The following is a 6,176-nucleotide window of genomic DNA, read 5'->3' on the forward strand; positions in this document are numbered from 1 at the left end:
AAGATAAATAATTTCACGCTTAGACTATGGGATTCGGAGATACTGTTTTGTGCATCAATTGATACACATACCCACATTAAAACTTCTTTTAAAAACAATCTCACGGCCACAGTTGAACTGCTAGTTTCGAAATAAGATACCAAAAAAACTAAGCAAACTGCCTAATAATTAATTTTTATGAGTAATTAGCATAATAGATCCAGTCAAACAAAGATCGTGTAATGTGATTGTGAACTTTCCCCAGTTGGTTCCACCTTAACCAAATTCTGAGCCACAGAGGTATTATATGTTACTTGAGGATGGCTGATTTCAACTTCATATTCCCCATGAAAAAGTGAAGCTTCAAAGAAATTATTTTCATCGGTATTCCCCGAAAAATCCCGGTGATTCCATTCCTTAATAATTTTGTCTACAACATCTCCGGTAGGCAAATTCTTGAAATTATTATCAGTCAAACACATCCTGTAACATCCTTTAGGATTCCATGGTGCCTACATAATTATCCCTTTCACTCCTGGATGTGTATGTACCTCCCTTATTATCTCCTCCAAATATATCTCCTGTCCAAATTGAAGATCACCAACTCATGAATTAGAGGTTAATTTCACGTATTATTACTGAGATTTACCCACTGTGACAATAAATTTACAAAATTGTTACTAGGTCCATCAAATCCATGTTCAAGCGTATTGAATTCATTCAAGAACGGAATTGCCTTGCTATCAATTTCATTAGCCTTTTTGTAGTAAACAGCAGACGCATTCTTCCCTAGCATCTGCTCTAAGAACGAGAAATGGACATTTTCATTCACAACATCCCAATGAATAAGTTGGCCTAAATATCTATTCATCACTGAATTTATCCTTCTTGATGCAGCTGCGGATAACTGTGCTGGTGAAAGATAGCGCGTCCACGTGGGCATATTCTGAGGATTATCCCAAAAGACATTGTGGCCGCGGACTTTAATGTTATATTTTTGGACAAGACTAAGCATAGCATCAGCTACGTTGTAGTCTAGTTGGCCGGGGATTTTCTCGTTGGCGTACCATTTCATTTCGTTTTCGAAAACTGTGAATTTAAATCTTGAAGTAAACCATTCTTGGTAGGCTTTGTTGTTTAGGATGTGTTGGCTTATTGCATTGCCAAACGGGAAATTGTTCTTTTGTTGTGCCAGGGAGACAGTTGCGTTTGGTAATGGTTGGCCTTGAGAATCCACTGCTTGGATTTTCACTCTAGCTTTGCGTACCTGCGGCATTTTCTAGTGATTTTTTAGAATTTAGCTTACATAAACTAATTGTTTTTAATACTATCAGAAAAGTTACAAGATAATACATGCAACCTATAATAAGATTGTAACATGCTATAATATGTTAAAATCATTGACAGCATAAAAAAAATTATATTATTGTCAATATATATAAATTAAATTCATTTTAAATGAGAAATCTCATGAAATAAAATTAAACATATCGTAAGAACTAGTTAAGTTATTCTCCTTCATATTTATATATATAGGATTAAAGCAGTCACAAGTTTGCTACGTAATATTTTTTATATATATATATAGAGAGAGAGTGTTTTCAATTAATTAACGGTTCAGTGAGATGTATAATATTTAATTTCATTCACCTTCTCAGTGCTTTGATCTTGATGAAATTTCCACTCATCTAGAGAAAATGGCTTTACTGATATGCTATCTGCCCATAGCTCAACGACTGTGTTGTTTGCCTAGGAACAGACAAGGGAATTAAGTGAAAATAAACAAATTAGGTCCAACAATCAGAATTTTGTGTTTGAAAACATAATAGTACTAGCTAGTACATTTTATTCTGTTTAAGTATGGTTATAGAATATGAACAATGACTAATAATTATGAAAAAGTGAAAACTCACTTCAAGATATAGCTCGACAGGACCAGAAATATTGAGCACAAAACCACCTTTTAGCATAGACCAGCAACCAGAACGAGCAATAGCCCATCCACTACGTTGGATGCCAAATGCTGTTCCGAATGCAAGAGCTACGTGAATCATGTCTCCTTGGCTCACTTGACCGATCAGTAACAACCATCTCCTATAATATATATGCTACATCGACGACACGGCTTGAAAATAATGGTCAAAATTAAAACAAACAGTTGGGCAAAATCCTTGTGTACGCCGTATGCGAAAATACCTGAAGTTACGTAGTGAGTATCCTTTTGCAAGAAATATTTTTGGGTAAAACCATGAACGGCTCCTTTCCTGTTGGTAGCCACAATGAAAGTGTTATTAGTACTGCTGGACATCCTAGTGGCCATATTTGCAAATCCAGATTTACTCCAGCCCTTTAGTCCCTCATTCATGTCTGGATTCACGACTATTCCTCCATTGTATTGAGCTCTGAGAGGATCTGCCAAACACTGGAAGCATATATATATGTTAAACATAGCTGAGCAAGTTATCTGTTAAATATGTTAAAATATAGTAGGGGTGTACATCACTACATGGATCGGACCGGATTGGTTCGATTTTTATCAAAACCAAACCAAACAAACCAACTATATCGGTTCGGATTGGTTCGGTTTTGTCGTGTTTTTCGGGTTTTTCGTTTATTAAATATTATTTTAATCTTACTTTGTTAAATTTTTTATAAGTAAATATATGTTTAGTAAAAATTTAAAAAATTACAAATATATTATCTATTAAAATATTTTTATGGGAGAATTTTTTTAGTAAGACATGATAATTATTTTTTTAGTCGTTTCACAATAACTTTTCGTTGATGTGCACTTTCAAGGTTAATTGAATTTAGTAATTAAACATATAAATTAATATGATACCTAAATAATAATAACCACTTCAAATTCAAAAAAAATATAAAAATTTAATATATCTTGACATATGAATAAGGAAGAACAAAAAGAGATTGACGCATTTCAGTAACACTTGATAAGAAAGTGATCATACAATCCATTATTTAGGGTAAATAAATATGGAGCACTTCATATTCTGTTAAATATTTTATCCCATAATAGAATCTCAAATATTTCTAAATATTTTTTAAAGAAAATTATATATAAAATCTTAAACGTATATATATAAAACTTATACATTTATATGTCGGTTTGGTTCGAATTTTTTACTCAATACCAAACCAAATCAAACCAAGCTTAGTCGGGGTTTTTTAATCGGTTCGGTTTGACTTTTCAGTTTGGTGTGATTTTTTGGTTCGGTTTGTACACCCCTAAAATATAGTATATAAATTATTTGCATTGTCGGTGTATATATTAAATCCTCTTCAGAAAATCTGGAGTTCAAATCCTCCAGGTTGTAAAATATTACTATAAAGATAGCAGAAAAGGCATGCGTATATCAAAATTTAAAATTTGTGCTTGATTTTGCTTCAACAAAATGTCAAATATTCCTTGAAGGAATATTATTCCTTTGAACTTTTTTTTTTGACTTAATCAATGCATTTTTCGTTATACTGCAAGTAATTTCTTCCTTTACTCGTCTTGGAAAATGGAAAGAGAAATATTTGTTTGCAATTTAATTAGTATGTTTTAACAGAGTATCAAATCAATTGGCTAGTAATAACGAAAAACCAAAATTAGAGTTCGCTGTTTCAATCACAATAACACTAAAAATTAGAGTATATACAAAAATAAAAATAAAAAATAACTTAAGACAAAAATTAAAGAAGATATGCATCTCCCAGAAAAGTATTGGCTGCAAAACCGCATTTTTCCAACATTTGTTTATTACATGGATGACGTGCCCTTCAATATAAAAGAAATAAAATGAAAAATGTGCGATATCCTTCCATGTTTCATTACCTCTAGGCTTTAACTCTAGTATGGTGGAATGGAGATAAATAATATACTACTTTAAAACACTTGATATTGTGTTTGCTCGAGGTGTCGGATTAAGCTATGAATGCATGCATGCATATATATAGGACTATAGGTGAAGCCTGTACATTTTAGTATGTGTTAATGGAAAAAACCTCCTTCATCACTTCGGACTAAAAAATACCGGCGCCACCTACCAACGCCTAGTAAACCGGATGTTCGAGGAACAAATACGAAAATCAATGGAGGTTTACATTGATGATATGTTGGTTAAGTTCCTGCGATGAGAGGACCATTTGAAACATTTGCAGGAAACCTCCGGCATATTGAAGAAATACAATATAAAACTAAATTCAGAGAAGTGTGCATTTGGAGTCGGGTCCGGTAAATTCCTCGGATTCATAGTTTACAACCGGTGAATCAAGATCAACCCCAATAAGATCAAAGACATAAAAGATATCACTATTGTGGACAACATGAAGGCCATACAAAGATTAACCGGACGTATAGCAGTCCTGGGGTGATTCAACTCGAGGTCTTCCGACAAGAGCCACCGGTTCTTCTCACTGTTTAAAAAGAAGAATAACTTCCCGTGGACCCCGGAGTGCCAACAGGCCTTGGAGGAGCTCAAGCGATATCTATCGAGCCTGCCGCTACTCCACACGCTGAAGACAGGCGAGCAGCTATACTTATACCTAGCAATATCGGAGATAGTAGTAAGCGGAGTCCTAGTCCGGGAAGATAAAAGTACGCAATTTTCAATTTACTATGTTAGCAGGACTTTAGGCAAGGCCGAAACTAGATACCTTCAGCTAGAAAAAATTGCGCTCGCTTTGCTAAGCGCCTGCAGGAAGCTGAAACCGTATTTTCAATGTCACCCCATATGTATTGTGACTACTTAACCATTGAGGAATGTAATGTATAAATCCGAGCTCTCGGGACGGTTGGCCAAATGGGCCGTGGAGATTAGCGGGTACGATATTGAATATCGGCCCCGGACCGCGATTAAGTCTCAAATTTTAGTAGACTTTGTAGTCGACTTTACGTCAGCCGTGATACCTGAGGTCGAAAGAGAGTTATTGTTGAAACCGGAGACTTTTTCGGGGATCTGGACCCTCTTTATGGATGGCGCCTCAAATGCAAAAGGGTCCGGACATGGCATCTTATTGAAGCCACCAAAATGCAATGCAGTTAGACAATCTATTAGGACTATAAAATTGACTAACAACGAGGCCAAATATCAGGCCATGATTTCAAGTCTCGAACTAGCCAAAAGCTTGGGGACGGAGGTAATCGAAGCTAAGTGCGACTCCATCCTTGTGATAAACCAAGTTAATGGGATGTTCGAAATCAGATAGGAACGAATGCAAAGGTACCTGAATAAGTTGCAGGTAACATTACACCGGTTCAAGGAGTAGACTTTACAACACATACCTCGGGATCAAAATAGTGAGGCCAATGCCCTTGCTAACTTGGGGTCGTCGGTCGAAGACGATGAGTTCAACTCCGAGGCAGGCGTACAACTCATGATATCCGTAGTGGAAGAAGTCCACGCCGAGATAAACTCAAAGAGCCTGACTTGGGAATGGAGAAATAAATATATAGAATATCTGAAGACCAGAAAACTGCCCTCGGATCCAAAAGAATCGAGGGCCCTGTCTACGAAGGCAGCCCGGTTTAGCTTGTCCGAAGACCGAACCCTATTCAGAAGAACATTCGATGGCCCACTCGTGATATGTCTAGGAACAGGAGATACCGAGTACGTTCTAAGGAAAATTTATGAAGGAATATGCGGAAATCATTCAGGTGTCGCATCATTGGTTCGAGAGATAATCAGAGTCGGCTACTACTAGATCGACATGGAAAAGGACGCGAAGGAGTTCATACGAAAATGTGATAAATGTCAAATACATGATCTGATGATTCATCAACTTGGGGAGCTGCTGCATTCGGTTTTGTCACCGTGGTCGTTCATGAAATGGGAGACATCGTTGCCCCCTTCCTTGGGCACCCGGTAAGGCTCAATTTATATTTTTTATGACTGTTTTTTTTCTAAGTGAGTGGAAGCCTAGGCATACGAGAAAGTCAGGGAGAAGGAAGTCATCGATTTCATTTGGGACCACATCATATGCCGATTCAGAATGTCGGCCGAGATCGTATGCGACAATAGGAAACAGTTCATCGGTAGCAAAGTAAGCAAGTTTCTCGAGGACCATAAGATCAAAATGATCCTATCAATACCCTACCACCCTAGTGGGAATGGACAGGCAGAGTCCACTAACAAAACCATACTCCTAAACCTTAAAAATAGGTTGGTCGACGCCAAGGGAAAATGGAAGGAAAT

General features: G+C 36.6%; 1 pseudogene; it reads right to left on the minus strand.

The window, feature by feature from the left end:
• Nucleotides 1-203: 203 nt before the first annotated feature.
• LOC138906708 (endo-1,4-beta-xylanase 5-like) lies at nucleotides 204-2,428 on the minus strand (annotated as a pseudogene).
• Between the last annotated feature and the right edge of the window lie 3,748 nt (nucleotides 2,429-6,176).

This window comes from Nicotiana tomentosiformis, chromosome 1 (genome assembly GCF_000390325.3).
Source record: "Nicotiana tomentosiformis chromosome 1, ASM39032v3, whole genome shotgun sequence".
Classification (NCBI taxonomy): Eukaryota; Viridiplantae; Streptophyta; class Magnoliopsida; order Solanales; family Solanaceae; genus Nicotiana; species Nicotiana tomentosiformis.